Raw genomic sequence first — 23,964 nt, 5'->3', positions numbered from 1 at the left:
ATTTGATATACATGTGGAAATAACCAGATAAAAATGGTTTTCATTTTAAAGCTGATGATTCATATTTTAAAAAATATGGATAATTCAAAACTTATTCGTTTTCTGAAGATAAACTTTAAACATGTATTTTATGCAGGAGAAGACATCCAATTTATGACATGCTATACAATTCTTAATATTAGCATTTAATGTTCTTATTTTAATCTTAATTATGGATGTAAAGTAGAATTAAAATAAATCTTATAAATACATGACCATACAAAATGAGTCCCATCACCTCTGGTGCATTTTCATCAGCAGCCATCTTCAGCGTATAGCTCTCTGGAATACTTGACATTTCAGTACGTACGAGTCATGCCACTCATTCTATCAAAGACTAACATATGTAACAGGCACCCAATTCACTTCTGTTACCCTAAGGCAATCGTGGCACTTTCATTTTTAAATATACATATTGCTGAACCAAGTGCTGTATTTATTTTAATGTACGGTAAAGCGACATTCAACATTTCCCTTTTTTTTTTTTTTGGCTACTGCTACCTGCACTCTGTTTCTTGTAGGCTGTAATCTTCTGTGAAGTGGTTTTCTAGAATACTAATGTAACTCCTTTGGGGTTTAGAAAGAGCATGGCCCCTTTAAATATTTTTCCTGAGGGGGGGAAGTGTTGATTGTTTCAGAAGGACGAAGTACTATTGGTGACAGGGAGAGCAGAGAGAGAGGGGAGAGAGCAACAGAGCATATGTCTGGAGCTCCAGCAAAGCAAGCAGGCCCTCACAGAGCGAAGCAGCCAAGAACCTGCCTGAAGCCTGGGAAGGACAGGGCGGCTGATCGGGGACACCCCAGGACAGGAGCCAGGAGGAGCACTGTGCCAGGGAGGAATCGCCCAAGGACGACAGGCTGGAGCTGGACCCAGTATCACTGCTGCCCAGAGCTGCATGGGGCTGTGAGTACTGGGGCCTGTGCCTCTGCATTGGGAATAAGGAAGGAGGCTGCTAGCTAGTTAAGTGGGGAGGGTTGTCGTTCTATGTGGCTTTGCAGAGAGCCCAAAAGAGGGCACCAGAGGGGTTTGCTGGGGAAAATTTACCGGCACCGAAGTCTACCAGGAGCACCCAAGACTCACCACTGGATTGGAACTTGGCCCAGAACTCCTGAACTCCCTTTCAGACTGTGGTACCACTAGGCCTGTGGAGACTTGAGTTGAATGCAGCCCTGTTTTACAACTCCCCATATATTTCCCCTTGTTGTTTTTCTCCTTTCATCCCTCTGTAAATAAACATTTCCCTTTTGTTGTACTTTTCCAGTGTGTGTGTGAGTGAGTGAGAGAGAAAGATCTTTTATTGGACTAACTACTGTTCTGAAACAAGCTGTCAAACGTACACAACTCGTGTTCACGCGAGAAGAGCTCTAGGTGATTTAGACACTTAAAGGAAATCAGGTAAACTTACCTACCTATACACAGGTAAATTCAACTAGGTGCCTCTTGGCATCTTAGGTTCCTAAGCAGCTGGTATCTAAATCTTGAACCGAAGATCTAATCATAATTCAGATCTGCCTACCACCTCCACAGTCCAATCCAATGAAAATTCAAATCTAAAGCACAGTTTACTGTTGTAATGGAAACCCATTGTACACAGTGATAGCTGGGACTTGTTTTCCCAACTGTGGCTTCACATAAATTGAGAAGTACAGTGCAAGTAGTCCTGAGACTTCAATGGGACTAACAAGAATGTGTTCAGAGTATGAGCCCAGCAAATCACTGTTAAAATGCTGTAAAGTCACCACTCCAATGGCAGTTTTTTTCCCCTTTGACTTCATGGATGCAAAGTAGTACTGAAAAAGTGACTGCTACTGGAAATAAGTGTTTAAAATGATACACCACAGCAAATTAAAATGGTGTCCTCTATGTGGTTCCTCTAGAGAAATAAAGGATTATTCAGTACTGTTACTGATACCTTTTACTGGAGACCACCCCTTCAGCCATTACTTTACATTCAGGTGTTCTTCAGGCACAAATCTCAACAGTGATGTGTTTCTCAAAGACAAATCCAAAGGGACTCAATGCTTCTATGCAGACCGTTGGCACTCAGCTGCAAATGAATTCATGCAATATTTCCATATAGCACTTTTAGGCACTGAAAACATGACGACTGGCCTGACAAATACTTAGACACATGCACTGATAAAAGACATGTAAGAAACTACAACAAAGAAAGCACACATAATGGCACCGCCTTCTTAGGCACTTCAAGGCATGCATTTTTGTCCACCTAATTGAAACCGGAAGTCATTTACTGTTGTTAGTTTTCCCCGAAAAGCAGAAAACAACAGGAAACTGATAGGAGAAGCAGCCCAGGGAGCATTAAGAAATCCCTGTTGCAATTATCTAACAGATGAGTAGTAGTAATGCCATTAGAGACTATTGTTTGCAACAGGCACACAATTATGTGTTTAACCAATCAACTGATTTAGCTTCTTTGGAAGCTATTGGAGCACATTAAGTTTAGCAAGTAATTTCAAGACAACCCCTATATGGAGGCAAATGAATAAAGAATAACAGAATCGACTGCAATATTATTGAACGGTTATGGTGGTTGTCCACTACTTGATATTCTGTTATTAATTATTCCTCTGACTATTGCGGCAAGTACAGCGCATACTTTGTATTAGATAGATCAATAATAAATAAAAACAAACACTTGCAAATCTTACAAAACTTGCAAATCTATTTCTATGTAATCCACAGTATTCTTTTTTCATCAAAAGTACGTCTGACTGAAATCAGGACTTCCATGAAGAGTTACTGCATTTGTTTATAGTTGTACGGAACTTTGAAAATGGAAAATGCTATATGACTTATTAAAAGGTATACCAACCTATCTAACAGATAGTTGAAGGGCTCCCCTCTCCCCCAAAGCCTTGAGAGTGACAGCACCCTGCCTACTTTGACATAGAAATAGAAGAGAGATCTCCCACCCTCTGTGCTGGCTGCAAACAACTCATAGAAGTTATTTTCTGATTTTCTGACTAGCAAAGAGATTTTTTTTTAACATTTTGTTTACCTGCATGGTGAAGAATATGCTTTTTGACTGCACCCTTTTTCACTCTTTGATTTTTAACAATAAATAATGGGCATTAAAGAAACTGGCTGGCTAAGAGGAATTCCACTTTTGTGTCTCACATTTTATTTAGGGGGCTGTGTCAAAATGCCAATTGGATATGCTCTCATCTTTTTAGCAGAATTTGCACTATAGCATTTTACATACATATTTTTTTATGATTGACTTAATGTGCTTACCCAGAATTATTCAAATATAATATCTAGATTTGTCCTAAAACCTTTTCTTTTCTTAATGCTGAATAAGCTCCTGCAAAGTAACCAGCAAGAAGGAGGACAGAGTCAATTTTTTAAGCCTGCAGCAACACAGGAAATGTGACTATACATTAAGGAAAAGAAAAACAATGCTAATAATGTTTTACAGCCCACTTCTCTTGAGTCAGAACAGCACTGCATTTTGTCTCCTCTTTCATAGAAAACTCAGTATTTTAAAATATTCAGTGTAGACATGCTAAAACAAATTGAGTTATCCACATTCCTCCTCCTTCTTGGTTGGAGATATTAGTCTATCACTGCTTAAAACATCATTCAGTATTCTCCGCAAAACACTTTTGCATGAGGAGAGAGATTACCGTTAATGACAATCTGTGGTATTCAAGACAAATACTTAGTGTTCGTCTGCTTCACAGAGGATGATGATATTATAGTCAAATTAGCATCTGGAAATGGATTTACCATCTGCCTTTTTGGCATAAAATCTCAGAAAACATGACTTTATATACCTTTAGGAAAAAAAACCCTCTCATAATACTAGACACACTTCTTGAAAGAAAAACACATTTAACTGCCACTAACATCACTGTCTTAAAAATGGATCATTTGCTATTAAAAATATTTAGTTTCAAAACTTATTTCAAATACCAACCATAAAATGTGTATAGTAGCTTAAAGCTCTACTATAAAGCAATAATCTCTTTCAGAGGAAAGCAACTCAGCAAAGGCAATGGTGCCCCAAGGAGAGATAATAGGTAATAAAGAGGTAAGTTATAATAGGTTTAGTGTCTACAGCTTATCCTAATTATTAAGGGTGACTAAACATAGAATGCAACAAGAATGATAGGAAAGGACATTTGTCAGTTCAAGTAATTGTCAACGATAGAAGAAAATAGTTGTGCATAGTGCTAATTCAACTCTTCCTGTGTGGAGACATTAATATTCAGATCCAAACTGTCTCCTGTACAGAAGCCTCTCTCAAACTTTGATGGGTTTCCACCTGGAACAGATCTTTTAAACTGGAACGCTACCAACGGCCCATATGGATATAATGCACTTAGTATTTATATCTGTATGTTCACACTTCCCATCAAGGTCTTTGTGGAATAGAAGTCACATTGATAATTTAGCAATGGATATTTCAAAATGAGTTGGTGTGTATGATTTATACAGATACGTCGAGGGGATTTTTGGTATTATTTCTCCATTCAGGAAAACTGAACTTTTATTTATTGCATCAGATGTAAATTATTCTGATTCATTGAGATGCATCTGGTCTTATTTACAGTATATTAATAAATAAAATAGGTTTCAGTTAAATCATAAGATTGACTCACAGGTTAGAGCAGTAGAGGTATTAACGCTTTGTTGAAACAGACATTTAGACTCTCCTTGATCATGTTTTGTGGAAAAAAACAGGTGATGACAGTTTGTTTCTTCCTCTGTCTGGGTGGCTACATTTTAATATGATCCATCATCAGACATTTGGAACCAAAAAATGCAAGCTGTAGGCTTGGCCCACTAGTGGCCCACATTCAAATACTTTCACAGCAATTGATCCCATTCCCATGTGGTGATGTTTCTTGGCCCAAATCCCACCCTCCTTTCCAGAGAGCTAGTTTGGGGGAACATTTTTAACAATCAAACAAGACCATGCCTATCTAATCCTCCCTGATCAAAACGGTGCAGGCAAAGATTCAAAATTAGTACAATAGACAAAGGTGACCTATTTCAGCAATAGTCTCTCCTCCCGTGAAAGAGAAAAGTGATGTAGATCTCAGTTTAATAGTTCATTAAGCCAACAACATGGTACAGTGGAGCTGTAGACGTAAGAATGTTGGAAGTGACCATCTCCTCTGACAGCTTGGAGTCTAGAAAATTGAGAGATTTTATCCCATTTTAAAAGCTGGCAATCAAATGGTTGTCAAGAGCTTTGGTAGTCACAAGACTGCCAATGATGGACAAACTGAATATACAACTAGACCTCCTTAAGCATCTTGCCAGGGATCGATCCCAGTGGCACTCAGTTTGCAATGAGGCCACGTACCTTTAAAACCTGCCATGATGGAGGATGATGATCCCATTTTAAAATTAGAAATTTAAGGGAACCTCCTTTTTCAACAGCCCCACTTCAGATTTTTTGAACCGAGGGGGGGGGGGGGGGGAGGTTTGAAGAGGGGAAGGGGATGCCGAAAAAAGCCAAAAAGGCATTAATGGAACTGTGTGTCTGTGTCAGCTGGTGAGACTATCCCTTAAATGATTGCTAGTGAATGTAAAGTATTTTTAACTCTGATGCATTTTTAAAATAGGAAAGATACTTTTATATCTAACAGGATTTAAGTGAGGCTACAATGGTTGTATTTTTTTAAAATAAGTTTTTCTCTTGCATAAAGTTTATGGAAATTACATTCTGGGTTTGATGGCAGTATTTGAACTGCTTACATGATGTTTGTTTCTAGTGGCCCCTCTTCGAAACAGAGACCAGAATCTCTTTCATAGTACATAAAAAATAATGAGGCTGTCCACTTACACCTTTTTTTGAGTAATTTTGAACCAATTTTTAATGTGGAAAATGCATAGAGATGAAAAAAGAAAAGGAGTACTTGTGGCACCTTAGAGACTAACCAATTTATTTGAGCATGAGCTTTCGTGAGCTACAGCTCACGCTCACGCTCATACATCTGATGAAGTGAGCTGTAGCTCACGAAAGCTCATGCTCAAATAAATTGGTTAGTCTCTAAGGTGCCACAAGTACTCCTTTTCTTTTTGCGAATACAGACTAACACGGCTGTTCCTCTGAAACCTGTCATAGAGATGAAAGAATCTTTGCTGTCCAAGACAATAGAGCAGGGATGGCCAACCTGTGGCTCTGGAGCCACGTGCGGCTCTTCAGAAGTTAATATGCGGCTCCTTGTATAGGCACCGAATCCGGGGCTGGAGCTACAGGTGCCAACTTTCCAATGTGCCAGGGTGTGCTCACTGCTCAACCCCTGGCTCTGCCACAGGCCCTGCCCCCACTCCACCCCTTCCTATGCCCTCCCCTGAGCCTGCCATGCCCTCCCTCCTCCCCTCTTCCCCCCAAAGCCTCCTGCATGCCACAAAATAGCTGATCGGGAGGTGCGGGGATAGAGGGGTAGGCGCTGATCGGTGGGGCTGCAGGTGGGTGGGAGGTGCTGGGGGGGAGCTGATGGGGGCGCTGTTGACGTATTACTGTGGCTCTTTGGCAATGTACATTGGTAAATTCTGGCTCCTTCTCAGGCTCAGGTTGGCCACCCCTGCAATTGAGGAACGATATCTTACTGGTTTCTCCCAACTTGTTGCTACAGGTATGGAAGATACGCTGTCCAACATTTCTAGATTATTCTGTTGGATAATGAGGGAATCAATACTTTGAGACAGTTTTGCACCACTCTGAGCTCTAGTTGCCAGAATACAGATGATAGATGAATGTGTGTTGGTGGATGAGATTACCCAAGGGATAAGGGGGAGAAGAGAAGGGAACCAAGGTGAGAACCCTGTGGAACCCTCACATAAAGCTGAGTGGAGTTGAGGAAGAGGAGGATCCTCCAAAGGACAGACTGAAGCAGTAACTAGAGGTGGGAGAACAAGGAGAAGAGAGTGTCACGGAAGCCAAGGGATGATACGATTTCAGGAAGAAGAGCATGTCTGACTGTGCTGAAAGCAGCTAACGGGTCAAGGAGAATGGGGATGGTATATGGACTCTGAACTTTAGCTAGGAAAAAGTCATTAGAGACTTTGGGAGTAGTAGTTTCAGTGGCATGCAATGGATGGAAGCTGGATTAGAGAGCATCCAGAAAGGAACTGGAGAGGAACTGACAGTGACTGTAAACAGCGCGTTCAGTGAGTTTAGAAATGAAAGGGAGAAGGGAGATAGGGGGTAGTTGGAGGCACGAGTGGGATCAAGGGTGGGATTTTTAAAGATGGGAAACCTTAAAGCATGTTTGTATTGTGAGAGGTAAGAGCCAGACGAGAGTGGGAGGTGATGGAAAAGAATAAGGAAGGAGTTGAAAGTGAGCGTGAGAAAGATCAGGACATAGGATATGATAGGGCTAGGGTGGGCAAATAGAGGAGTTATAGGAGAGCAGATGAGAAGCTTCTGCATCTGACAGGGAAGAAGAAGAAAAGAGTTGTAAGAGGAAAAGGGGGGAGAAAGGTGAGCCGAGAGGAGAGGGAAGGTCATGTTGTATTTTGTCAATTTTAACTTGGAAGAAATCAGCGAGATCCTGTGAGGAGGCAGAAGTGGACAAAGGAGGTTTTCAGGAGTTAGTCAGAGATGGTGAATGGGTGGGTGTGATTTTGGGTGTGGGATTCAATTAAAATGAAGTAGAGTTGTTCACAGCTAGGAAGATGGCAGAAATGAAGGAGGCGAGAATGAATTTGTAGTGGAGGAAGTCAAGCCTGATCATAGGATTTCCAGAGATGCCTGCAACCCATGAGCAGGAGTGAGGAAGTAGGTGTATGGGTGAGCCAGGGCTGGAGGTAGCAGGAGGACCTTGCACCAGGGGAGATGAGCTGAAGAGATGAGGAAGGGGAAGAATGAAGAATGATGATCCAAAACTTTTGCTGGTGGGAGGAGGGGGAAGAGGAGCAGAGGTGATAGGAACTGTAAAGGGGTCAGGGGAACCAGGATGGGGAAATGGAGTCAACAAGTAGAAGGAAAGGGGGAGGACAACAGATGCTATGAAGCAGGAAGAGGGAGTGATGAGAGCCATTGGAGAGTGGCAGATGGGTAAGATTAAAAAAAGCAAGGTCTGAAGGTACGCTCAAGCCTGCCACTGAATCCAAGCCAGCTGGGAAGTGTCCTTTGTCCCAGCCGCAGTCCCCATTGGTGTTGAGGGGTAGGGCCAGGCTGTGAGGTCACAGCAATGGCAGCTCTCTGCCTGGGAATGCTCCTGTCCTAACTGTAGTTCCTGTAGTTTAGAATAAAGTATTTTGGTAAACCTCTCACATTTTAATCCAGAGAATAAAGCATGGTTAATGGATTTACACGTTTGATTTTCACTAGATTCAGCTTTAATGAAAAAGGTCCTTTTTTTGAAAAAAAGGACAATATAAAAGACAGGGATCGGCAACCTTTGGCACGCGGCCCGCCAGGGTAAGCCCCCTGGCAGGCTGAGCTGGTTTGTTTACCTGCCGCGTCTGCAGGTTCGGCCACTCGCGGCTCCCACTGGCCGCAGTTTGCAGCTCCAGGCCAATGGGAGCTGCGGGAAGTGGCGGCCAGCACATCCCTCGGCCTGCACTGCTTCCCGCAGCCCCCATTGGCCTAGAGTGGCGTACTGCGATTAGCCGAACCTGGGGACGCGGCAGGTAAACAAACCGGCCCGGCCTGGCCCGCCATAGGGCTTATCCTGGCAGGCCACGTGCCAAAGGTTGCCGATCCCCAATATAAGACATGTATCAACAGAGCTGCAGGTACCCAGATCCTCTGAAGATATGACTCTTACTGTGCTTTGAATCATTTAGAGTACCAATTTGTACTCTCAGAGTAGAGCTCTGAACAGTGCATATGCACATTATGTAAAAACACGCAGGCCATTTGAATGACAGTCATACTCAAGAAAGGTTTCAGAGGAACAGCCGTGTTAGTCTGTATTCGCAAAAAGAAAAGGAGTACTTGTGGCACCTTAGAGACTAACGAATTTATTTGAGCATGAGCTTTCGTGAGCTACAGCTCACTTCATCAGATGTTTACCGTGGAAACTGCAGCAGACTTTATATACACACAGAGAATATGATGGGCTAGCACCAGCAGGAGAGTGAATTTGTGTGGGGGGTGGAGGGTGAGAAAACCTGGATTTGTGCTGGAAATGGCCCACCTGTTGATCACTTTAGATAAGCTATTACCAGCAGGACAGTGGGGTGGGAGGAGGTATTGTTTCATATTCTCTGTGTGTATATAAAGTCTGCTGCAGTTTCCACGGTAAACATCTGATGAAGTGAGCTGTAGCTCACGAAAGCTCATGCTCAAATAAATTCGTTAGTCTCTAAGGTGCCACAAGTACTCCTTTTCTTTATACTCAAGAAAGTGTCCTCTTATGATCATGCTGATAAAAGAACCTTATTCCAACATTTGAAATACACTTAAATTACCCATAATGTTATTGAAAGTATTTGCATAATAGAAAACTAAGGTGCAAATATTTTAGCTGTGTGTATAATTGTCTTTCAGTCCTCAAGAGCTGAAATGGAGAAAAATCAGCATTTTACAGATTAAGATGTAGAGTTAGTTTGTATCGTTAGTATGTGTTTATTCCATAGGCTCTCTTTTTGCCAGTGAAATGCCTAGAAATGACAGATTTAATACAGAAGTTACTTTTCTGAAGATTTGTTTTCATTATCTTAATCAAAAGGGAATTTTATAAAGAAATTATATTCAAAATACATGTTAAATTAAGAGAATTAACTACCAGTATTTCTATTAGAATAACTGCAGGATCACTGTAAGTTGTCCAGCAGTCACTGGGACCCAGGACTATTAGCAGTTCACTTTTTGAAATCCTAATCGGAAAAAGATCGGTCATATGGAATAAATGAAAGGAGACCCACTTCGATTCCAATAGCGCTACAGTAACTACTGTGAGCTCTCTCATGAAGTGGCTCTCTAAGCAACATATGCTTGAGACACAGCAAATTTAGTAAACATGCGTCGACTACCAGCTGCCAGCATGTGTGAAAAATGGAAAAGCAAACCTCCAGTTAAAAACTGATTAACACCATGGCAGTTTACTTAAATAGTACTAAGACCCACCTGGTGCTCCCCTCCACTCTCCCCTTTCACCCAGAACCTTGAGGAAAAATTGCAGAAAAGGAACCAGACTCCAACCAGTAGGAGCAGCTGCAGAAACAGCTAAAGCAGGGACAGCTGCCCTGGAAGGAAGGGGGTGTAAAATGGGCCCAGCCAGGGCCACTCCTGTCCATGCATCCCCTGGACTCAGAACTGCACAGGGGAGACCCATGCACCACTAGGGCCCAGTAGTGCCTCCCCTTTTAAAAATCTAGGTCAAGTCATTTTCTAATTCATTCATGCAGGGCCATTTGACCTTCCTGTATCTCACTCAACTCCATGTAAACTTGGGTAAAGGAAAAATATCTTCCCTTACTCACCCCAATAAAAGAGCCACCTTACAAATTAAAGATTCAAAAAAACCAGCATGAATAACTGGCCAACTCTTTTTAAGCCTAATTGGGATGGGTGGGTCCACTTCTGAGTTTACTGAGCTCAACAATTAGGATGCATTCTATACAATCCTGAGAGGAGGGATTTTCTTTATGTTACTCATTAAAGATCTTGGACAGGAAAGTTGTGATGTTTCCTCAAGGTACCCACGGTTCGGACACCTGCTACATTAGAATCAGGAAACCTTGTCCATGTCTGCTGGGGATTAGCTCCCCGACTCCACCAGCCACGTGCAACACAAACATTCCTCTTCCAGCCTACGCAGGCTCCCCTGTCCCTCTGCATATTAGCAATAGGCACATTCCAACCCCCAAGAACTCAGTTTCCCCCTAGAGCATCCAGCCCCTTATCCACTGGGCACTCTCAGAAATCCCATATTATATATAACCAGACAGATAGAGAAGCATCTCTCGCCTGAAGGTAACTTTGATAGTATAGACATGGCCTCTTATGTCAGCAAAACTTATGTCGCTCAGGAGTGTGAAAAAACACCCCCTTTCCCACCCCCTGACATAACTTTCGCTGGTATAAGTGGTCGAATGCACAGCACTATGTTGGTGGGAGAGCTTCTTCTACCGACATTGCTGCTGCTGCCACTCCTGCAAGCGATTTTATTATGTTGACAGGACAGCTCCTTCCTTTTAGCACAGAGCGGCTACACGAATGATCTTACAGCGGTGCAGCTGCATCAGTACAGCTATGCCACTGTAAGGACACTAGTGTAGACATGGCCTTATTTATCATATTCTGGTGACCAGCTCCAACTCACAGGCTTTAAGAACATAATTTTCAGTATGTACACACAGCTGCTTACATATTATTCATACGTACATTTTGCAATCATTGCATTGACCAGTGACGCACAGGCTTTCTGCAGAGATCTTACATGCTACCCTTCGGTGAACTATTATGTAGATACCAGACCCTGGAAATCCCATAACCCTTATGTGCCCCCTTTGCCCTCTGCCAGTTGTCACCAAGAGGTCTCTGGATCAGGTAGCTAGTTATAATTTGAGCCCAAAGAGATTCAAGTAGATTTGTCTTATATCAGCAAACCACAGTCCTTTGCAGTAAGTCGCTCTCTTTCTTTTTACTTCAAGGAGAGGGTGAAAAAAGTGATTTGAGTGAAAGGTAACATTTCTTATGGATTTTTATAAGCCATTTTAAAGATGTATATTAACAGGGTGGAGGGGCTGGAGCAGTATAAATTAAGTGAACATTTTGCATAGAGGAAAGTAGACATGGAATATTTTGGCTACCTAATATCAATTTTAGCACACTTATTGAGAGCTAATTACTACAGCTGATCCACAGTGCACATACGTAAAACACACCACAAAAAGTAGGAGCCATCAATGTGCAATTTAGAACACAAGAAATTAGGAGTTCCCAGAAAAGCTACATTATTGTATTGGCTTAAACAAAATGAGTGATACTGTATACCAAAAAGAAGGTTTAGATTTTAATGAGAATACAGTGGGTGAACCCACAAATTCAATCTTGTCTTAACAGTGTGAGAGCTCATACATTTTGGTAAAAGTTGTAATGCATCCTCTCTCAAAATCCACTGAAAACCAAATCCAAAGATTCTCTTTAGTCAGAGTCCCTTATCAGTGGTAGATTCAGCTTCAAAAACTGAGCCATGGCAGATTGTGAACAGATGACAACATGACCCTTTTCAAAAGTGGAGGAGGTTTACAAACCAAAGGCAGTCTAACACAAGAGATTTCAGAAACATGATCCCACAGCTGGTTTTGATACAAATTGTTTAAGCCAACATACTTTATCACTTTGAAAAAGCGGTACTCTACTACTTTTGTGGTCTTTCCACACCAGTGAGTCACTATGAGAAGTCCTATACACTAGCCAGTTAGGAAACTGTATTTAGAAAAAGGAACTAAATGAAATTAAAAGAAAAGCCAATTAACTAACTTAGCCATTAAAGGGACACTAATCTTGAACTATAGAGGGGAAACAGGGAAACGGACTGCACAAAAGTCCTGATTCAGGAAAGTAATAAGCACATGCTGGAATCCATCCCTCTTCAACAGAGCACTTAAACACATGCTTACTCCAGGGACCACCACAGTGCTATCAAATGCAAACATGATATTGAAAAAAAAAAAAAAGTTTCTTCTCCTCTCTAACCTTTCAGTTGCAGTAATATTAGTTGTTACTCATAACGATATTCAGACAAGTGTGTGATTTTTTTTTAAAGTTGGTGTCTCTTTAAATAAAGTAGAACCTATTAATTAGTGAAGCAGATAACAAAAAATATTTGGAGATTGGTTACAAAGCAAGCTTTATGATCAAACACTAAAACTGAACTATAGTTAATGGACATTACATCTTGCAAGATGTTTAGAAGTTCTTCCTCTGATCTATTCAACCTTTAAACCTTCACTTGTTTTTATAAGCAGAAGCCAAAAGGTCATAACTCTAAAAATCAGCAAATTATTTACACACATGGCAGCATATATCAAATCAAACAAATGCATCCAAGGCTACAACCATAAATGAAACATTAAAGCTACTGATTCAACATAATATGTGCTGCTGAAAAGTTTGCAGCACAATAGAATCAAGTTGAACAAATGGTGCAATTACTAGGTTATGTTTTCAAGGACAAACGTAAGTTCATGTCCAATCTACTCACCAAAAAAATCACTTGATATGTTTAATGCTTGTTTCATAAAGTGGCAGCCTTGGCAGATGATTAGATACTGTGTTGTAGGGGCTTTCACAGTTCCTAATTTATGTAAACCTGGCAGTATTGTGATTGGTTAATGTTTGTGAAGTGCTCTGAAGAGAAAAAGTATATGCATTACTTACAAAATTTACTGGGGGAGGGGAAATGTGGGGGGAAGACCTTCATTTCATTTATATTCAGAGCAGCAGTTCCTATGTTATTTTAAAACCACATTTGTATATCATATTGGTGGCTAGATCATGCATATTTTATTGGGTTTGGCTGGTTACAGAGATATTCTATATCCTGTAGAAAATATTCCCTACTTACAGTAGGTCTCGGGTTGACTACTAAAACGTTCATTTTGTTTACAATACAGCAGTCTTGGGAAAAAAACATTGTAAGCAAAACATTTAAAAGACTGCACTGTGTGCTAAAGCTGAGTTTTAAATTTTTCAGTGTTTGTTGGAAAGTTCCTCTGAAAAGACTATTCTAACTTTAACATATGAACAATGATTTGTAAAATAAAAAAAACTTACAATTGTTTGTGTATAGATTAATAGATTCATTAAAAATATGTTAAAACATTAATTCATCGCTTTTAGAAAATGTATATACATATTCATTCTAAAACTGTCTTTTTATCATCTGTTCTTCTATGCAGTTTTGATATGCACAGGAATGTATTTTTGAAAGCTGATTGCATACTTTCATGCTCATACTGAAGTAGAGACTGAGGTAGCCAGAATAAAACAAAACTGACAAGGAAAAATCACCAGGCTATAAGTGAAACTCACAACTGGTCTCTGCTAAATGTATTTGAGATGTCCATTTGCTGAAGCTATGCAAAGAGAGAGCAGTTTATTTTCTTCTCCATGATGCTTCGCCAAGAATTTGAAGAATTCAGAATGAACTGAACCAGTGAAATATGTAAGGACAGCATTATCAAATATGTACAGCTACTTTAAAAATATGCTGGAAGTAGAAGGCAGGCTCTTTTTATTAGATTTCCCAAGCTATACATGCAAATATGAATACACAAAGTAAATGAAAGTATGACATGATAAATACCGTTTGCCACAGAATATAGATGTGAACCTGAACAGTATAAATTGTGGGAATACAGTACTGTGTTATTTTCACCTGAATTTGCTTAATCAAAGATTTTTTCTTTCAGAAAACAAAAGGTACCAAGAAATCACCAAGTTAGTGTGCTGTATACCATCAAGGAAATTGGTATATCCTGGTATGATATGAAATATTACACACGTCTTCCTTAGCACCTGATCCTGCAGAGACTTGTGCATGTGCTTAACTAAGCATGTACATAATCCCGTGAGCTCAATGGGACCACTCACACACTTAAAAGTTAAGCGTGCACCTAAGCTTTGCAGGATCATTACCTTTGTTACCAAGGGTCTATCATGGGATCTAACACAATGATACTTACAGGAAAGGCACCTGTGCACATTGTTGTCTGTCCATGCAATAATCACCAAATTAGGAAAATGTATGCGTCTGACTTGAAAATGCCCTTTCTTGGATTTATGAGGGCCACAGACTCACTGGTTTCTGTTCTCTGGAGTCTTAGACCAGACCTATCAATCAGTACACCTTCACTTCTGAGAAGCCACCAGCTGAGACACTTGAATAGTTTAGGAATTCTCTAACCACTCTAAGGGCAAGGAGCATTAAGTATTAAGACTCAATAGAACAATCCTCCTGCACAGCAAGAAATTCAGCGAACAAACTGCTCCACTTAATAATCCCATATTTTGCCACAATTAACAGCCTATTCAGGGTGGGTGGGATTTGCCGACTTCATTACTCAAAGAAAGGACATTTTAAAGTAAAGCACAGATAAATTTTCCTCTATAATGAGGTCCACAGATATATAACATTGGGACTTTTCATAGCTGTGTCTAAGGTGCCACAAGCACTCCTGGTTTTTTTTTTGCAGATACAGACTAACACGGCTGCTACTCTGAAACCTGATACTTGGGTAGAGAATATTATAACAGTTATGTACAGATGCAAAAGGGGATAATCCTTTCCTAATAGTTATTGGGAGCACAAGTCTAACAAAGGCAAAATCAGATGATGACTGGATGTCCATCTTGCAGAATCTGGGGAAGGTATCAATAGATGACTGGGTGGCTACTTTATAGATTTTCTTGCATAAGGGATGTGATCTTTCTGCCCATGAAGTTGCCACAGTTTTGAGGTAGTGAGCTCTGATTTTGGAAGATGGAGTTACATTTTTTTTTTACTTGTATGCTTTGGAGATCTATTACACTAGTCACCTGGAAATGGAAAAAAATTGAAGCCTTCTTATTTTTGACACCAGATGATAAAGCACAAACAAAGCATTTACTTTTCTGAACTGAACAGTGTGATAAATAGATAATTTTGAGAGCTCTGTGGGCAGCCAAAGTATTCCACAATTTCTCTCCGAGGCACAATGGAGGTGAGCAGAAGGATGGAAGCACAATTTCTTATGCTCTATAGAGCCTGGAGTTGATCTTTGGTAAGAAGGAAGGGTTGGTTTCGAGTACCGCTTTAGCGTACACTGTCTAGTACTGAGGTTCCAGGAAAAGAGCTCCTAACTTATTTAAGACACCCTGTAAACTGATGGGATTGCAATCAAAAAGGCCACTTTAAGTAACAAAGTAATGAGACCCTTTCATGAGTGGTTCACATGAAAGGCCTGTAAGGGCACTGAGCACTAGTTTAAGAACTAGTTGAAGGATTTAAAATGTTTCCTCTGTTGTTCTCAGGATATATCTCTGTATTTGTGAAGACATAGAATTGGAAAACCATGACACGCAGTATTGGTGAATATCCATAAAATCATGTAAAATGGTCAGTATGTTCTAAAGAATTAATAAGCAACCTTGGTATTATGCCACAACCTGCTGTAACTGAACACCAGCTGTTCAAGACAGAGCTTCAGCACTTCATGATGGCAAAAGATTACACTATATGAAAGATACAACCTGGAAGTTCTGTAGCTAAACTCCAACACTGTTGATCATTTCTAGTGTAACTTGGTTATGGCAATTATTTAAACATTGGAAACACTGAAATTAAATTAAATAGCTTTTTGCACCTTTTGCATGTATTATATCAACTTTGCCTACTGAAATGGACATATCGATCTTCAAACTGTGATTACAATTTACAAATAAAGTGATGAAATTGCTACTCCTGGGAGGAATTCTGTACTACTGCGTGTGTGCAGAATTCATGTCCCCTGAAAATGTCTTTGCTTTCCCACGGAAAAAGGAGGAGAGTGTGTCACGGAAGCCAAGGGAGAATAAGATTTCAAGAAGAGCATGTCTGACTGCGTTGAAGACACAGAATTCCCTCAGGAGTAAATTTCCAAGTCATGTTTGATAGTTTATATGACACAATAGTGAGATTTTTATAAAAAAGCCTTCATGTAATGCTTTGTTGGTGGCTCACTGGTTTTAATTCCACCTACAGCTCTGCAACTTTGCCTGTTACAATACAACATAAGGTGTCAGTGAATAAATGAGGTCCATTAGAATAACTGAGTAATGAAATCAAGAGAGAGATGTTAGCCCTCAGATATAATTAATTCCAGTGACTTGAAGAAATAACCTTATTAATTACAACTAGAGAGAATTATTAGCCATCCTTTCCCCTGGGGAAAAAAAATCACTTAGCAACCATCTCTGACAGCACACACTTGAGCAGTTTGAACTCCTTAACTGATACTCAAGTGCCGTCGTCCTCCTGAACCCTGACATTTGAAATGAGCCATTTCACACTTTTCATACTGAAGTTGATAATGGTCTTTCAAATCAATCAAATTCTGTTTAGTTAACTGGGCAGGGAGATAGACACAATTAACCTCTCTGATATGACGACAAAGGTTTGCCGGCCACATTCCAATCATCTATTCTTTTTCTTTACCAAAGGATTAGACCACAATTCCAAAATAATTTTCAACTAGATGCCAATACATTAATTTAAAGCCACATTTTCTTCAAAACACAGAATCTAGAGCTTGATGCACTGTTTTATGCCTGATGAATTAGTCCAATTTCCCATTCTTTTTAGTGACCCCCCCCCTTTCAGTTTCAGGACTACCTAAAAATGCCTTTTCTTCTATTTTGTTATAAAGATGGAAAAACAAAACTCTAACTACCAATTTGTTCACAATGTTTAGTGTAATACAAGACTAGCTTATAATGTATCAGGTTCCTTTGCAGAATCCAGCAGCACACTGAAATATGTAACAGTATGAATCTTTAGGCTTGGTCTACACTTAAGTTATACCGGCATAGCAACATAAGTCAGGGGTGTGAAAAAACACACTCCTGACCGACACAGCTATGCCAACACCACCCCAGGGTAGATGCAATGATGGTAGCAGAGGGCTTCTGCCAATGTAGCTAACCTTGTTCAGGAAAGCAGCATTTCTGAAACAGAAAAACTCCTTCTGTTGGTGTAGGTTGTGTCTATACTAGGGGGCTATGCTAGCATTGCTATGCCAAAACAGGCTCTGTAGTGTATACATACTCTTAGCCCTGCCAGGTAAGTGCAGAACTGCAACCAAATTAAAGAAAAAAGAAAAGGAGGACTTGTGGCACCTTAGAGACTAACCAATTTATTTGAGCATAAACTTTCGTGAGCTACAGCTCACTTCATCGGATGCACATCTCTAAGGTGCCACAAGTACTCCTTTTCTTTTTGCGAATACAGACTAACACGGCTGCTACTCTGAAACCAAATTAAAGAATTTCTCCATGCTAAAATTGCTCTCTCTTCCAAAGGGTACCAACGTAGTATTAATAAAATAGATAGTATCCGGATATTGAGGGAGAGAAATCTTGACAAAAGTCACTTGCTTACAAATCTGGAAGTAGTCTAATAACCTCTAATGGCTGATCTAGTGTAAGAGGTTTAACTTAATTGTTTAACTATAAGAAATTGTGTGAAATGGAAAATTAATGTGCTTATTGATGGAGAGGTAAATCGTGGTGTCCCCCAGGGGTCTGTACTGAGACCAGTCCTATTCAACATATTCATAAATGATCTGGAAAAATGGGTAAACAGTGAGGTGGCAAAATTTGCAGATGATACAAAATTACTAAAGATAGTTAAGACCCAGGCAGACTGCAAAGAGCTACAAGAGGATCTCTCAAAACTGGGTGACTGAGCAACAAAAATGGCAGATGAAATTTAATGTTGATAAATGCAAAGTAATGCACATTGGAAAGCATAATCCCAACTATACATATAAAATGATGGGGTCTAAATTAGCTGTTACCACTCAAGAAAGATCTTGGAGTCATTGTGGACAGTTCTCTGAAAACATCCACTCAATGTGCAGCGGCAGTCAAAAAAGCGAACAGAATGTTGGGAATAATTAGGAAAGAGATAGATAACAGAACAGAAAATATCATGTTGCCTCTATATAAATCCATGGTATGCCCACATCTTGAATACTGTGTGCAGATGTGGTTGCCCCAGTTCAAAAACGATATATTGAAACTGGAAAAGGTTCAGAAAAGGGCAACAAATTATTAGTGGTATTGAACGGCTTCCGTATGAGGAGAGATTAATAAAACTGGAACTTTTCAGCATGGAAAAGAGACGGCTGGGGGAAGATATGATTGCGGTCTATAAAATCATGACTGTTGTAGAGAAAGTAGATAAGGAAATGTTGTTTACTCCTTCTCATAACACAAGAACTAGGGGTCATCAAATGAAATTAATAGGAACCAGGTTTAAAACAAATAAAAGGAAGGATTTCGTCACACAACATACAATCAACCTGTGGAACTCCTTGCCAGAGGATGTTGTGAAGGCCAAGACCATAACAGGGCTCAAACAAGAACTAGATAAATTCATGGAGGATAGGTCTATTAATGGCTATTAGCCAGGATGGGCAGGAACGGTGTCTCTAGCCTCTCTTTGCCAGAAGCTGGGAGTGAGTGACAAGGGATGGATCATTTGATGATTACCTGTTCTGTTCATTCCCTCTGGGGCACCTGGCACTGGCCACTGTTGGAAGACAGGATACTGGGCTAGATGGACCTTTGGTCGATCCAGTATGGCTATTCTTATGTTCTTATTCATTTTTAAATAGTACAGAGACAATATTGTTTTTTGGAAGTAAATCATACATAGAATATATACAACAACATGTGACAGGACTTGAAATCTAAAGTTTCACTATATTCTATCAAATGCTTCCTCTGCATCAAGTGATAACAAAAGAAACGGATTTTTTTCTAAAATCTGGGATTATGAAGGTTACAAAAATTATGAAATCATATAACAATCTTTAATTACATGATCACATACTATTTTCCCCCCCAAAGGATTCCTTCCTCATTCAGAACACTGAACAAACAGTACACATTGAATGTGGTGCTAGTCATTACTTTGTTTTAATCCTCATTTTGCAGTATGACTCATGCCTTATTTACTGCACACTACTGAAATGCTGTTCTGAAGACTGAATTACTAAATTTCTTCTCAAACTTTTCTAGGACACTCGCCACTACAGTATTCAACTGCTTCATGGCTATTAATGAATTTATTTTCCCAATGCCTCTGTGAGGTGAGGGGATTTGTGGTGTTAATGTTGATGGAATAAATGAGCCCAGAGAGTGAAAGGTGTTACTGTACAGTGCTAACCAGTTAAACACGGCTCAGGATTTTGAGTAGAGAGCTTGGCAAGTACAGCATTAAAAATCTTCATAATGACCTACATTATAGAAAAACAGTTAAAGCAACTGAAAGATAAAGTAAAGGTTCATTTTAACAATATCCCTTTATCCCTTTCCCTTTAGCTGTAGAGAAGTTCTGTAGGAAAAACGGACAGTTTTTATGATGGTATTAAAGATGGTAATAACTGGCACTGGGGGTGGGAGAAGTGGAGAATGTTAACTGATGGCTTGTCTAAACAAACACTTAGACCATAGGAAGCAAGAGTGTTAATCTACCCCATTAGTCTGCTGAGATCAAACTGCTCATGTGCACCCCGCTGATGCCCAACAACAGGTCTTTAGATTAGAGTACTTTGAACTAGCCCTCTTTGAAAAGGGACCAGCCCAAAGCATTTTAATTAACTATTAACATGCATCAGCAAGGTGCACATGAGCGGTTAGACCATTGCAGGCTAAGGTGGGGTAGATTCAAAGTCCCTACCTTCCTGCAGTCTAGTTGTTAGTGTGGACAAACCCTGAGATATTGTGGAGATGGCGTTGCTTTTATTGTGAAAGTTCAGATCTGCTTCCTTTAAGGCAAAAGGAGAGAAGCACACACAAAATGGGACAGCAAAGAGAGAATGCAGCTTCTGTCTCTGGGTGACTCTGACTTGGAACCTCATTGTTGGAGAAATACAGGCATAGCACAGAGTCTTTTCAACTGTTCCAAGACCTGTCAAACTTGTACCACCAGTGGGCTATTTAGGACACTGCTTTTATCTGCCCCTCTAATCACAGGGGCTATGAAAGAGATTGGTTTTGCTGGCCAAGCCAGACTCTCATTAAGAAGGTGCGCACACACAAAAAAGAATGAAAGTAAGGTGAGGGAAGGAGAAAGGACACATGAAGGTGGGTTGGAGAGGTGACAATAGGGACCAAAGTCTCCCATCCTAGGTGATATTCAGGATTTAGCCAGAGCTGGTACAGGTGGTGATGTCATTTGGGTCCCCCTCTCTGGTTCACTCCAGACAGGTCATCTCTCTGGATAAAGACAATTAAAGTACAACACTGTCACAATGGAACCTGGGGTCCCAAGAGATGGTGGGAGTTGCAGCCATGATGGTGAAGCTGGCTCCTTCCAGTTCATCCATTTTCCAGTCTGCGATTTGATCTTCCCACTGATGTCTCTCTTTAAAAGGACCCCAAAAGAGAGTGGTGAGCAGAATAGCCCATCCCCTTACTATTTTGTCCACCAAATTAGGCCTAAATTTCCAACACACCAGTTTTGGTCCATTGATTTCTGGTCCCAGAGTCCTCTGGTTCACCAGACCTTATTTCAACTCTCTGTGAGTTATCTTAGTAGGCCTTTTAGTTAAGCCAATATAATGTCTCCTTCCAGTACTTTTTCCTATCAACATACGTTGTGAGTAACAAACATTTTTTAAATTTTTATTTCACTTTCCACAGTTGAGCTCACAAGGGGCGGGGGCGGGTAGGACCATAAGGCCCTAATTATTACAAGTGATATTGTCCCCATTTTACACATGGGAGACACATACATTAAGATCAAAAGTTTCAAGTGCCCAATTTGAGAGCGCTAGGCCTGATTTTTCGTAGTATGCTATATTTTCACTCACAGCTGCTACTGAAATCAATGGAAGCTGTGCTTTTCTCAGCACTTCTGCAAAGCAGTCCCCAGGGTCTCAAGTCAGGAAACCAGAAAATTAGGAATACAGTTAGTGATCATATGTGAAGAGGTCTATTTCAGTGATTTACCCAGCATCACAAAAGACGTTTTTGGTGGAGAGACAGGAGAGAATCCAATTCTCCTGGGCAGCATTTAACTGCCTTAAACACGACACCATCCCTTCTCTTTCTGCAATGTGCTGCCTCAGTCTCTACGTACCTTCCCACTTTTGCTACAGACTAGGCAGGGGCCCTACAGGCAACAATCTCTTTTACTAAACAACCCTCACTCAACCCTAAAACAGGTCTGCCCATGCACGCTGAATGATGAAAGGGTCCTGTGGACAAAATAGTATGTGATCATGTAATTAAAGGTTGTATCATAATGCATACGCACAACGGGTTAGGTGGGCGAGTTAAGGTTCCACAGGAGACCTAACTTTTGAGTGCTTGCCTTTGTAATGCCAATAATAGTCTTTTAATGTTTTTTGTTTTTAAATATATTTTGTAGGATGGGAAAGGTGAAGGCAGAAGAGGATGAATAGGCTCAAGAGAATACAAGATGGAGGCACTGACTGGGAAGAAAGGAAAATAAAGAGACAGAGGGACAAAAGGAAGACCAAAGAGGACCTTGGATGGTTGGGAAAGTGAAGCTGGCTGTGAAGGAACTGTCATGGGGAGAGGTAGAAGGTGATTGGCTCTTTGCCTCAAACCAGCAGACAGTGGTGTAATGTTATTGACAATGTAAAATAAGGATTCAGGTTATTGTGAAAATTAGAAGTTGTCAGCAAAATTGGGATTATAGAAGAAAAATGTGTTTGTGGAGAAGAATTCCAATTAGTTGCATAATAAGAATTGCAAATGCCTTTTTTTTTAAATTTATCCAAAAAAACAGACTTTCTTCACAATGCTAGCTAGTTAATTACTATCACTTCATTCTCCAATTGTCTGTGAGGAATGCTTCTGCACATTGACAGAAGCTTTCGGCTTAGATACCTTTATAACATTTACAAAGGTATCTTTATAACATTCTATATTTAATATTCATGCTGCATTACCTGACAGATCAATGTTTTCAGTTAAAACAAACTAAAAATAAAAAAAAACTAAAAGGACCAGGTGCAGTCATAATAAACCCCTGCTCTATTGGTGTTCTTCAGGACAAATGTGTAAAGGAGGAATTTGCATTTGATTGGGAACTGAAGGTTTTAACCTCAAGAACACACACGGCAAATTTTAAAACTGAAATGTCTGAATCTTCCCCATTGCTAAAGAAATAGCAGTGGACTCTGCCTCCGACGGGTTTGCCTCCAAACCCTGAAACAATTCTTGGGGGAGCTGGAAGCACTGTGAGCACCTGCTAACCTCTAATAGTTATATCTGAGCTAGGGTAAACCATAGCAAAGGGTGGCTTCCCTTCCCACAGCCACCCAGGGCAGCTCTGAATGGGATGGGGGAAAGATCATGAAAACCAAAAAACAAATTGTGGCTCCCAGATTTTCTGCCCTTTCCCTCTCCAGAATAACCTGGGAGCTGCTCTAATGTGGAGCAGCTGGCTGTGGTCATTAAAAACACTAACTACTACTCTTTATGCTTGCTCTGATTCATAGCAACCATGTTGTAGCACACAGAAGACTGACTCAAGGAACAAATAGTTAAGCAATTGTTTTTATTCCACCTGTTCAGTCACAGTAGGTGTTGAGTTTGAAGCATGCACAAATGTTTATTAATAGCTCTGTTTCTTTGGGGGAGTGAACCAATAAAGGTGGAGGTAGCTATGCCCCACTTTATATATCGAATAATGTCTATCAGTTATGAGAATTAGAGAATATTAGCATATTTTCTGAGATGCACAAGACACCATTAGAGACCTCAAAAAAGATCAATGCCCCTTCAGAGTTTACCCACAGAAGTATTTTGGAAATGTGAGAATTTCAGGAGGTGGGTTTTGAATACCTAGAGGCTCTCTGTATTTACAAAACACTTCTCACCAACTGTGTGTATTTACCTGCGTAGATGTCTGAATTCCAATACTTGTTATGACAGCCATTACAACCTGTACAAGGTAAATTAATGGAGATTTTTCCCCCAAAAAAACAGAAGAGCCAAATATTCATACTATCACCACATTAATGGTTTACTTGATAACATTTCAAAGTAACTGAATTCCCTGAATTCTGGCAACAGAACTTCCAATGAAGCAATTTCAAATAAATTATCTAACCTTAAAGCATGTGATTCAACCCTAAGTCAAGAAACATCCCAGAAGTCTTGTAGATTTAACTCTCAGATCTACAAAACCTTCAGTTTAAGTACACATGGAATTCTGGAGGGGAAAGATCCAGGAGGGAACAAAGATGTTAGGGCAGTTTCTCTC

The 23,964-nt window shown here is 40.2% G+C and overlaps 1 protein-coding gene and 1 long non-coding RNA gene across 8 annotated transcripts in view; one reads left to right on the top strand and one right to left on the bottom strand.

Moving 5' to 3' along the window:
• Nucleotides 1-23,964, bottom strand: part of SPSB4 (splA/ryanodine receptor domain and SOCS box containing 4) — a 326,063-nt gene that overhangs the window by 79,821 nt on the left and 222,278 nt on the right. The window lies entirely within an intron of this gene.
• Nucleotides 710-23,389, top strand: LOC125642897 (uncharacterized). The gene is made up of 3 exons (XR_007358525.2): nt 710-943; nt 14,393-14,461; nt 22,099-23,389. It is a non-coding gene; the product is annotated as an uncharacterized LOC125642897 (long non-coding RNA).

The sequence above is a fragment of the Caretta caretta genome, chromosome 9 (assembly GCF_965140235.1).
Source record: "Caretta caretta isolate rCarCar2 chromosome 9, rCarCar1.hap1, whole genome shotgun sequence".
Taxonomy (NCBI): domain Eukaryota; kingdom Metazoa; phylum Chordata; order Testudines; family Cheloniidae; genus Caretta; species Caretta caretta.
The sequence above is the reverse complement of the archived record's forward strand: the minus strand, read 5'-3'. Positions and strand labels throughout refer to the sequence as shown.